Source organism: Musca autumnalis, unplaced genomic scaffold (genome assembly GCF_047663935.1).
Source record: "Musca autumnalis isolate F117 unplaced genomic scaffold, ASM4766393v1 scaffold_4, whole genome shotgun sequence".
Lineage (NCBI taxonomy): Eukaryota > Metazoa > Arthropoda > Insecta > Diptera > Muscidae > Musca > Musca autumnalis.
Window position 1 is genome coordinate 444,343 of NW_027411977.1, and position 13,304 is coordinate 457,646.

The 13,304-nt window shown below is 34.5% G+C and overlaps 1 protein-coding gene across 1 annotated transcript in view; it reads right to left on the reverse strand.

The window, feature by feature from the left end:
- Nucleotides 1–13,304, reverse strand: part of LOC141401096 (uncharacterized) — an 87,246-nt gene that overhangs the window by 72,818 nt on the left and 1,124 nt on the right. The gene's annotated exons all lie outside the window — the stretch shown is intronic.

Here is a 13,304-nt window from a genome sequence, read left to right on the forward strand (position 1 = left end):
GGAATTCGACCTCCATACATAATTTCGTGAAGATTGGTCCATAATTGCGGTCTGTATTTTGATTACAATTTATAATCTAAAAATCGCTTTATCTCGTCGAGATATGAATTTTGGTATACCACGAATATTTGGCGGTGTTACATGAATTTTTCGAAAAACCAACTTATAATACCCTTTCCACATTGTGGGTAGGGTATAAACAATTGCAGTGTTTTCTTGCCGTTTATTGCCATTTAATTTTGTAACAATTTTTAACCCTTTGAATCCCGAATTTTTCCATCGAGATAAAAATATTTTGTAGATTGGTGGCGTTTTTTATTTGGGATAGCTGTTGCAGTTTTGATTTTTCAAAATAGTCTAGCTTAATCCCATTGTTGTTGTTTTAATATTTAAAACAACTAATTTTTAAGTGGAGAAGGTTTGGCATTGTTCGCCATAGGGGTAAGGCAGTGAAGACTAGTTTTGGTCTTCGCCACAGGATCTCATCAGTTCCCTTGTTTTTTGTTTGTGGATATTCTCCACCGAAGTTATTTTTCAATAACTTCTTCAACAAAAAACTTTTATACCCCAACATCAATCGTCAGCTCGAAGTATAAAGGTGAACCAAGAAATAACTTCAATGAGAAGTTTTTCTTTGGCAACCTCACAACCCCGACGAAAGTGTATGCAAAACAAAGCAAACCTTCTTCCACTGTTATGTGTCGCGGATTGTCAACGAAGACATCATAAGAAAATGTTGTTGGTAGCTTTTGCTAGCCATAACCAACCATTCACAAACCGTGCCAGTGTTTCTCAAATAGAACATTGGTGGAGTTATTATTTGGATAGCTGTTGCAATTTTGATTTTTCAAAATAGTCTGGTTTAAACCCATTGTTGTTGTTTTAATATTTAAAACAACTAATTTATTAGTGGAACTGATGAGATCCTGTGGCGAGGATCGAAACTAGTCTTCCCTGCCTTACCCCTTGGCGAACAATGCCACCAAACCTTCTCCACCAATAAATTAGTTGTTTTAAATATTAAAACAACAATGGGATTAAGCCAGACTATTCTGAAAAATCAAAGGAAACGAGAGATGGCCCTAAACTGAACTTTTCCGAAATTTTGTGTAGGAGGTACTCGAAGGAGTGGGCCGATTGAGGCCATATTGGAACCTCATCTTCCTCTTGTAGAATGTTTACTATATACAAAGTATAGTGGGGAGGTACCTGAAGGAGTGGACCTATATGGCCCATCTTCGAACTTAAATCAAATCTGGACAAAATATTTCGATACCCAAAATTTGAACCGAATCGATTGATCCGTTCGAGAGTTATCGTGCGCACCAGCCAGCCAGACAGACGGACGGACATTGCTAGATCTACTCAAAATTGTCTGAAACGGATATCGTACAAACATACTTGGGGTCTAAAACCATTATTTCGATGAGGCACATTTTTGGTCGTATCAAAGTGTAAATACCCTCTTTAGCCTTAAGGCTGAGGGTATAAAAAGATAAACTGATTAGTTAGTATAATTCTAGAAGAAAATTGATCTATATTTATTATATAATTCCAAAATTAGCCCCCACGGTGCTCTTGAAGCAAATTTAAATGGAAGGTGCTTGCACCTGGGAAGTTTTTGCAGATTCATAGATAAGAAAAATGAAAAAACAAAAAAATCGCCGGAGTGCTTTTTAAATAAATCGCGATTCAAGTTGACATGTTTAGGTTTTTGCTTGGAAACCGCAAGTCCTATCAAAATGGGAATAAAGAAAATGTTGTAGCTATGAAAATTTTCTACAAGATTGATCTTCATGGTATTCTCGTTCAAATTGGGACAATTCAAATTCAATTCAATTCTTTATCGCCACCTTATAAAACAATGTCATGACTGCAAATTCCCACTATAAGATTTTTTCAGGTCCCATAAAGGTCAATCTTGTAGAGAATTTTGATAGCTACAACATTTTTCATAAGCTTGAATGTAACAATCACACTTTATATATAATTGAATATCAATTTCATCCTCCTCTAAAATAACCACATTATTATCGCGGCCCAATGTTGCCCACAAGCAACTTTCAAATTTAAAAAAATATAAATACTGATTGGATCTGAAAATTGTAGTTTTGTTTTTAATTTTTATTAGATCAACAACTCGGTAACATTTTTTCATAGAGTGTTGGCTGCAATTGTTCAATTCATTCATTCGACATTTAACGACATTTTAAAAAATCAACAAAATGTTTCACGCCCAGATTTGTACTCGACTACTTTTACTTAAAATTTTTTGTTGCACTGCAGTATCCATTTCTTGTTACTCAGCCCAAATCAAAAGCACGTTCCAACAATATTCCAATATTAAAATTGGTAAATGCAGTACAAATACAGTTTGATTTTGTGTAAAAAAAATGTGGATTATGCACTAATTAATGTGAAAGAAAGCTGTAAATGCAAATTAAGCTGCTATATGTCTGCAAAAGATGAATGTCCGCAAAATTTTTTGCATTAATTCACATTAACATTTACTTACCAATATCAGTGATTATGAATGAGTCACACCAAAACGCTTATACTAATAAAGAGTAAAGATGAGTAGGTACTACTTAATAAGCTGGCGTTTAATAATATTTAATTAAATAATACTTTATATAATGAACTAGCAAAGTGCCCGCTACTTCGTATGCGGAAAGGGAATATAATACAAATAAACAACACTGATGATGAACACTTTATTTTTGTATGCAAATAGCTATTTTAATTTCATTTAAGTAATGTTAGTTCGCTTTAGTTGGATTTCCAAGAAATCGCAGTATGTAACCATTAAACACCACCAGCGCCCCAAATTTTAAATTTCAGATTTATTGCTTTACCCATTTGCTAAAAATCGCACAGCATTTAATTCCGTTTTAATTCGAATTTCCAAAACTACGACCTTATATCAGAGATACATGCCTACAGTGACTTACGATGGAAATTTCAGAATTGTGGTTTTACACAAAAATCTTCATGTAAACCGATGGTTCACATAAAACCAATAGAACAACCAACTTTCAGTACAATTATTCACTCTAACAGTGACCACATCCAACAGTAAACCCAATAATAAATTTCAGAATTCCTGCTCTTTCCGTTGTCCAATACCAAATTTGATACCCCTTAGTACTTTTCATTTTCTAGTAAATTTAATTCCCGCTTTATTGCTTCCACCAACACCAAATTTAGTACCATTTTGTACTTTCCAACACAACCTGCATAACTCAGCTCACAGCGGTCTCTGTGCCAAATTTAAGAATTGTACGCATTTCAAAAAATTCCGAATCTAAACAACCTTAATGCAAGATTGAAGAATCCAGCTATATCCGTTTATGAAATACCAAAATGGTCCAAAATATTATAACATTCGTACACATAGATATACGTTTATAAAATTACCTACTAATAACCCAACCGCGATTCTCATGCCAGCTCCCAAAACCAATTATAGTAGTATTTAGTACTTTTCGTACCCATTTCTAAAACTTTCCAAAACTAAATCAATTTCCAAATTTCCCAATCTCTTCCAAATTCTGTATCATTTAGTACTTTTTGTGATTATAATAACAAAATTCCACCTTTATTCCTACACCTAATATCAAATTTAATACCTTTTAGTAACTTTCGTACACATAAGCACTAAATTCCGAAATATAATTCTTATGATAGAAAAGTGATGGTGGCGCTTGACTTATCAACAGCCTTTGAAACTGTCAAGCACTCCACGCTGTTCGAGGACATCGAGCAGACAACCCTCCGGCCAAGTCTGAAACGTTGGATAATCAACTATATGTGTGGTCGCCAGTCGTATGTGGAATTTAGGAACAAGAAATCCAAGCCCCGTAGAGTGAAACACGGAGTTCCCCAAGGAGGGGTGATATCTCCGGAACTGTTTAACCTCTACCTTTCCTGTATTCCGCCCCCTCCAGACGGCATTGAGATCGTAACGTATGCGGATGATTGTACGATCCTGTCGTCAGGTACCTACCCTGATGACATCTGTGCAGATATCCGCCACTAAATCGACGGCCACTCTGTTCACCACATGGACGGCGCAGTATAGAAGAGAGTTGAATATCAGGGTCGATGGTAGCAGAATTCCGACCACAAACTGCCCCAAAATTCTAGGGGTCACATTCGACACCACTTTCACGTCGTCCGCGCATGCCGCAGATATCTGCGATAAACTGAAATGTAGAAACAAGGTCCTCAAGTCCCTAGCCGGCAGCACTTGGGGTGCAGATAAAGAAACCTTGTTGACCACGTATAAAACGATAGGTCGATCAGTGGTAAGCTATACGGCACCAGTTTGGTCCCCGAATTTATGTGACACGCAGTGGGATAAGATTCAAATTTGTCAGAACGCCGCCCTGAGAACAGCAACAGGGTGCCTCCTCAAATATACAGTGGACCATCTACATGAGGAGGCAAAGATTCTTCCAGTACGACAACATAATGAGAGTATGTTTTGGCTCAATTACGCTTGGGATATTGCAGTCGCCTAAATTCCTATTGGGCGGGAATTGATCGCACCGTGCAAGACATCTGTCCACTATGTCGCATGGGCCCGCACGACACAAAACACCTTTTCAATGCCCCGCACAACCTACCCATCTAACTCCAGTTGATCTGTGGTTACATCCCATCGAAGTAGCCAACTTCCTGGAACTGGAGATAGACCCAGAGCCAGATTGAACAGGAGAACGAACATACAAACATAATAATAAAACACTGTTACAACAACAACAAATATAATTCTGATCTCTATTCTACACAACAACAGTGATCCTGATACCACAATTCGTTTCAATTTTATATTTTACCAAATAACAAAAGGTAACAAATTTGGAACAATGTGCAAGTACGAATATCCAATATCCTGGATAACAGCACTAACCGTTCACTCAAATAAAATTGTTCATAAAAATATGAACATAATTTTAATCTTAATATAGAACAATACAATATGGTAGATCATAAAATATTTAAGTGCCTTAGGCAATCAAAATCTATGTACATATTTTAGATAAGTAGAGCATAAGTGATAGCATTTTATACGAACAGCTGGGGTGCACTGGTAATAAAGGCAATGCCCAACAGATAGTGTACTGAGCAATGGAGCTAGAGATAAGTGCATAGAATAAGAGAAGATAGGCTAAGAATTATTTTGTAACTAAGTTCTTAAGACATAAATAAAGTTAGAACTGAATATTCAACCAAAGGCAGCGGTTGCGTATTTATTTCTCAACACAAATTGTACCAAATTTGGTACTTTTCGTTACTGTAAGAACGTGTTTCCAAAGCTATCTTAATCCTACACTGCAGTAATCTTAATTCCAAATTTCAGGATTATAAATGTATCCGATCACCTAAGTCCAAATTGTACGGAATTTGGTACCATTTAGTACTCATCGTACCCATAAATACGAATTTCTAAAATTATCTCAATCCTAAACTCCAATAGTTATCTTAATCCCTGGATTCCAGCTCTGTTCGTTCACCTAAATACAAATTTTACCAAATTTAGTACCATTTAGTAATTTTCGTACCCATTTCTAAAACATCCAAAAACTAAATCAATATCTCAATCCTACACTTCAACAGTAATCTTAATTCCACATCTCCGAATTCCAATTCCAAAATGTACCAAACTAGATATGGAGTAATAAATGGTACTATTACTCCATATCTCAAATTCTTAATGCCAAATGTGAGCAGTCCGTTCTGCAAAATCAAAATTGTACCAAAAAAATTTACCACAGGTAGATCTTCTCGTCCTAATTACAAAAATATAAAGATCTTCGGGGGTAAATCCATACTTCCCGAGATATGGGCCTTTGAAGTTCCTTGTTTATGACTTCTTAATTTTGGAATGGATAATGGGTACATACCATTGTAAAGCTTACGGAATGCACTATCATATACAATACAATGTATCTCTAAATATCTAGCCTTCGGGAAGCGATTTAAGACTTTCTCCTATGGACAGGTGCAGATCTCGAGCACGGAACATTTTCTTTTAATATGTAAAATTTGTCCAAATAAACAAGGGAATTTTCGGAACATCAGAGGCCCAGATCTCGAGAAGTATGGACTCCCCCGAAAAACGTTATATTTTTGAATCAGGTCCCGCCCTAAATTTAACGATATAATTTTTTTTTTTTTTTGTTTTCGCACAAGCCAATACTTCCCGAGATGGCCCTTTAAAGTTCAGTAAATACCAATGATATTTCTCATGTTTTTACAACTGACCAGGCAATATGTTCCATTTTTTACAATTTCTTTACTGGTCCTAAGTTGAATGTTTTCATTAAGCTCGGATCGGGACCAAATTTTTTTTCACATGTACAGTGCTGCTCAAAACATTTGCAACTAGAATGACTACTTAAATTTTTATATAGTTGTGAGGTAATTTATGGATTTGAAATGCAAATATTTTTGTATGTTGATTGTTTATTGACCCCTTTTTAAAGATTTAAAAAAGACTTGGCAATAATTGCACTTATTTTACAAAAATACACGAAACAAAGCTCGGACACACTTTTGGTCCTGCTCAAAACATTTGCTACTTAGAAAATTTGATTCAAAATCTGAAGATATGATTTGTGTTTTGGTAATATATTGTGAGTTTAACTTTTTATTTATTATCTGGATATATCATAAAGGTATTCATGTAACTAAATAAATTAATATATCCTTTTGAATCCTGTCTCTAAGGATAATTATTAAATACAAAAGTTTTATTAGATATTTAATAGTGTAGAGTCCATTTTAGGGCCCCGGAACCTTTTATATGAATTCAGATCACTTAAGCTGATCGGGTCCGATAAGAACACACAAAATATTTGCAAAAAATTGCTAGTTTTACGTGGTTATACATACGTTTTGTGGCGGTATTATGCCAAAAACCTCTCTTATACGACATCTGTGGTGTGTACGTGGTGCGATTTCGACATATTATATGTCTGGTTAGTTTTTAAATCCAACAAATATCTCGACCTCATAGCTCTAGTACAATATCTGTCCATAAAAATACCTCCAGGTCAATATAAAACACCATCTTCGTTTTGGGTCAACTTTTTTGTATAAGGGGACAAATTCGATTATTATTCGACTTGGTGATCAAGTACATTTTTCAAGTCATATAACTCAAATATTGGTTTAAGTAGGAAAAAATACTCGATTTTATATCTCCAAAATCAATTCCAAACATTTTTTGCAAAATTTATATGAAAAACGGAACATTTCCTAGAAATTACTGTTTTCCTAAAATTTGCCCATATTGGTACACCGCACAATGGTTCAAGAAACGATTTTCCTGGCCAAAAATCAACATTTTGTTTTGTCAAAGATATTTAATTTCTACATGGGATTCGATAGTAAATATATTGAAACTAGGGAAACCAAAAAATTAGGCCCAAATATTGGAAGGTGTGGGCGTGGCGTGTCCCTAAAGACGAGCAGTTTCCCCATTTTTGGGAAATGCGTCATTTTTGCAAATTTCTGGAGAAAGACGAAGCTATTTCTCTGAAACTATAACAGTTATAGTGTTCATTGTTTTTTTGTAAGGTAGGTAGGATTGTGGCCTTTAAAAGTCGTTTTAGCAAATTACCGTAGCATTTACACAACATGATCTATTTTATTTTTCCTCGGGTACTAAATTTTATGAAATTCCAAATTTAGTAGACTAGAACTTTTGTGGAACAACATGGAACAACGTTCTGTTTTCACAGAAAGATGCCCGAAAGTCTCCTCTTCCAGCCCATATATACTTTTGTACCCGTCCCGTTCCGTCCGTTAAACACTTTTTTCAATTTATTGAAATTACATAGGTAAAAATGTGTGTTTTTCTATAGTGTTTCCATATGAATTACAGTTTTTTGACACATATTACAACTTTTTTGAGTGTATGAGTTTTTATATGAGTTATATAAGTTTTATTAAAACCCAAGGAGATTTTTTTTAATTTTTGAAAAAATTAAAATTTTTTTCGTAAAATTTTTTTTTACAAATTTTTGAAAAAATTTTTTTCGACATTTTTTCAATTTTTTTTTTTTAGTTTTTTGGTAATTATTTTGTTTATTTGTTGGTGTTTGGCCGTCTTTAATACATAGGAAGATATAAAAACCACAAAAACACTCATATTTTGATGAAAAATAGTTAAAAAACTGAAAAGTTTAACTTTGACCTTGAATTTCTCTGCAACTACCAGACCGAACAATTCGTCTGAAAGCTGATTGTGTTATCTGTTTAACAAAAAAAGAATTATGAATATATCTCTATCCGTTCAAAAGTTACAGAATTTTGACCAGGAAAAAACCATTCTGAACCACTGTGCACCGGTATCTATGGTATATATCAGAGGGTTTTGTATAGATTTATCGGTGTAAAGCCTTTATTTAACGTCTGTTGATGTCCTCTGAGGGATCTGCATAAAAATTCGCATCATTATTTGATTATCTCCTGCAGTAGATCTAGTTTTACATTCACCTCCTTCCCATCTTATCGCAATTTTAGTACTTTTTACACGGTATACAGCTCAATTTTAAATATTGTCATGTTTTTATATTTATTTCTGGACTGCGTTGGATCCACAATTTTCAGAAATAAACATTTTTCATATCTTTGATACAAATTTCGGACCATAACTTTTGTTTTTATTAAAAAATTATAAATGTCTTGTTTTCGGCATACTTGTCTGTCAAAATTAAACATAGGCGCCATAGAATGTATTTCTCATAAAAGCTTTTTGTCCCCTTCTTCTGATTAAAAACCATCTTATGCCAAACAATACAAAAAACTCAACAAAAATTAGGTAATAAATATACGAACCACGGAGTTGCATATGTTTTGAGCAGGCTAAAACACGTGATCCTCAGACATTTCACACATTTCTGTAACATAAGTGCTAAGAACTGAATAATCATTTTAAAATCTTGAAAGTTGGGTCAATAAAGAATCAAATTGTGAAAATAAATATATTTCAAAACATAAAATGTCCATAAAAATAGTCTAAATGTGAAATAGGCACCTGAGTTGCAAATGTTTTGAGCAGCACTCTAGATCTCGTCATCCTGATCACAAATATATATAACATTTATTGCGGAAGTCCACACTTCCAGAGTTATGGGCTTCTTAAATTCCCCGGCCGAAGGCCGGCTATTTAGTGAAACTTTTATGATTTTAAAGAAAATTTGGTTCCTGTTCTCTAGATTTCCACTTGTCCATAGGAGAAAGTCTTAAATCCCCGGCCGAAGGCCGGCTATTTAGAGAAAATATATGATTTTAAAGAAAATTTTATTGCCGTTCCCGAGATTTGCACCCGTCCATAGAAAAATTCTTAAATCCCCGGCCGAAGGCCGTCTATTTATAATAAAATTTATAAATATGATAGTATATTCCTTAAGCTTTACAATAGTATCCATATTATGCCGAGCAGAGCTTAATGAAAACATTCAACTTGCTCCCTTTACTGTTATAGAAGTACCGTTTTTTATTCTGACACACTCAGTACCCATCGATACCTCGTGGGAGATTTACTGATCGCATTATTTTTTGCTACTATTGTTCGGATATTGAATAACACTGTGCAACATTTGTAAGGTAATTTTGTGCAAACAATTTGAGCTGAGGATTTTTTGGAAGCACAGACCCAAAAGACAAAAACCCTAGTTGGGTTTTGTTGTGTCAGATCCAGCTTAGATTTTATGGCCCCATCTAAACATGGTTAAATATTGGCATTTTAAAGCAATTCTGAACTATGTATATGAAACCTATGTGAATCTTCATCTGACCTCTGAAACAAATTTGTAGATAAGGGTAAGAATAAAATATTTGGAGAAATAATGAACTCGAAAACTTACATTTATTGCCTCAAATTTTATAAAATATCGAATATTTTCATAATTTGTATACATATCGCACCATATATGCAAAACAGTTAATTTCTTTTGGAAAAATATTCGGTGGAATGTAGTACACAACTCTTCAGAACTTGTCATTGTTGTAAAATGTCTCTATCACTTTGTTTTCAGTATATTCTTCAACGACGATTTAATAAATATGTCAATAATGTGGTGAAATCCGAAATGCGAGAAAAAACTGTTGGTGTGAACTGTGTTTGAAACACGGGTTGTAAAAGATATGATGCAAAATACCGCTGAAACAATATGAAGTAAGCATTTTAGAGTTTCCGAATGTTCTGATGAATTGCTGAGAACTTTATTTGGAAGATTTTTGCAAAAGGTTACTTGGTTCAACTCCCAATAGTTCAGCTGATACTGACCAGAATTTCAGTAATTTTGTAAAATGTTCTATATTTTATCGATTCTGATGCCCTAGATGTAGTTTTTCGTATGTGGTCTGTTCCAAAGATAAGTATTACTAGTTTGGGGCTACAATATTTCCAAAGACAGCAAGGTCAAATTCCTAATCGGTTTTGAGATAAAGGCGCGATAAATGCAATAAACTGTAGTTTTAACCCGGTTTAGATTAGGCCATAAAATCCGAACTGGATCTGACAGGACAAAACCCTACTAGGATTTTTATAGTCTCAGTATGTGCTTTCAAAAAATGCATACTAGAAGCTGTTTGCATTTTCAGTGTTGCATAGTGTAATTAATTAGTGATATTTTCAAAATGAGTGAATATGAGGGGGCCACGTTTACACGGTACGTAAATTTTGACACATTTACAAGTGAATTAATACTATATCTTCTTTGGATTTTTATTTATAAAGAATTGATTAATTGTTATAAGTATAAACATTTAGTTATTGATTTTTAGTTTTGTTATTGTGACACCTTAAAGTTTGGTGTCCTATATGTAGGACATTGGACACATAATATGATATGTATTTGATGTATTTTCCATGGAGGATTCTCTAAAAATTACTGAAATGCTTACTTGAAGTAATTTTTCATGGTGGATACGTTCATATGCGTCATGGGAATGCTCGAAATGGATAGGTTGGATCGTTCTGATCAGAACTATTAGAGAAAAAATTATAGAACAAAATTCCTTTACCGACCCTTCGCAGAAAAAAATTCAAAAATTTCCTTTAACTCGCAAGTTTTCTTAAGTAGCCGGGCTTCGGCCGGGGATTTAAGACTTTCTCCTATGGACAGGAGCGATTTTCGGCTACGCGAACAAATTTTTTTTAATCGTAAATTTTTTCCCAAGTAAGCAAGCCGGCCTTTGGCCGGGATTTAAAACTTTCTCCTATGGACAGGAGCAAAAGTCGTAAAAGCAATCAAAAGTACTCACCACGAGCTTTAAAATGATACCCATATAGCCCAAGTAAAAATAGTAAAATGTCAAGACCCATATCTCGGGAAGTATGTACTTCCCCCAAGACCCATATGTCGGGAAGTATGGACTTCCGCCGGGAAAGATATATATAGTTGTGATCAGGGTCCCAAGGACTACCTATGGTGAAAATTTCAGCCCGATCCGCTAAACGAGACTTAAGCCAGCTCTATCTGTGGTAATTTTCTCATAATTTTCTGCGGTGGGTCGGTAAAAGAAAGATATGCCATGTTCCGATACACCAAAGGTGTCATCCATCGCTTAGTGTAAATAGTGAATTGCGTTATGATTGATTGGGCCAATTTCTCAGAAATGGGTAATTTTTCAGGAAAATTCTACAGCAGTCTGTCATCAAAGGCGCCTGTGATCATAAAACCTTTACTAGACGCCAAACCAACCAAATGTGGAACAAATTGAATACTCTTCCACCTGACGGAAAAAATTTGAAATTGTAAGTTTTTTCTAAGTAGCCGGCCTTCGGCCTTCTAAGTAGCCGGCACGAAAACAACATTTTTTTTTAATTTAAAAATTTTTCTTACTTTAACAAGGGAATTTTCGGAACTTAAGAGGCCCATATCACGGGAAGTATGGACTTCCCCCCGGAAAAGTTTATATATTTGCGATCAGGACAACAAGATCTACCTGTGGTAATTTTTTCAGATTTTTCCGCCAGGTGGAAGAGTATTCTATTTATGCCCCAAATGTTTGATGTCTGATGTCCGACACGTCTGAACAATTTCGGAAGCAAAATCGATCCGATGTCGCTAAGACATTTCGTTCCGAAATTATGTCAACCACTTCATACAACTTTCGTTAAGATATCGTTACGATTTCGGATCAGATATCGGACGTATCGTCCGAATTTTGTTCCGATTTCGTTACGATGTCGGTAGGATATGTTTGCTGGGATGTCATGTGCCCCATGTCCTATATACAGTTTGTCAAGTAATTGTTTTCGAAACAAGAAAACTAATATTTTTCTGTATTAATTTATGAAAAATGACTGATAATTAGTATAAAAATGTCGGGTTTTTTGCAAAAAATAGTTGTTAGACTTATTAAAGACAAGATAGGATGTATAAATAAAGAATTGACCCGCGTAGTCCAACAAAAATAACGAAAACCCATAAGTACATATAATTCAAGCTGTCAAATAAATGTTTTCAAAATGTAATGGAGGTTCCAAAATAACCCATATTTTTGGTAAATTCTTGAAAATCATGACATTTTATTAATGTTATTCTTAAAAGGGGTTAACTACTAACAAGTCTCAACAATATTAGGCAAAAAATATGCCTACTAGGAGGGTTACCATATGAACCAAGGGAGTACCAGGTCACATTACATGTAAGCAGGGTCCTATAGGTCTTACACCGGGTATATCTGAAAACTAAGGCGTTTTATGATTTTTTTTTTAATTCACCATGATGGGCTGCCATCAATTACAATGAATATTACCTTCAGAATAATTAGATCTGTGGGGTTGCCAGATCTACTAAAAGGTGTCAGGTTATATAAACGGTAAACGAGGCCACCTGGATCCATAACCAGGGCCTAAAATTTGTTTATTTAACTCAAATTGAATAAAGGGCTAAGGGAATTATCCATCATAAACCAAAATACGACATAAAAGTACAAAAAACCTTAGAAATGCATATATAAGATATTGTAAGTCTATGATGATTTTTAATAGACCTCCGATTTCAATTGTTTATAGCGAGTTCAGAGGAATTCTCCAAGTTTTTTGCTTCCATGCTAACACTGAAGCATTATTTACCCATCAACATAATTTTTCCCTTAAAAATGTACTATAGTAGTACTGCAGAGTACGCGAAATGTGTCCAATATGTCGAAGTATGCATTTCTGAAAATTGTCGAAACATTTAACCTCATACATTTCTAAGCAATATTGTTCTCCTACTGCGATATTTCTGATTGTTTAATGAAATGTCATTATCTTTTAATTAATTTTAAGTAAA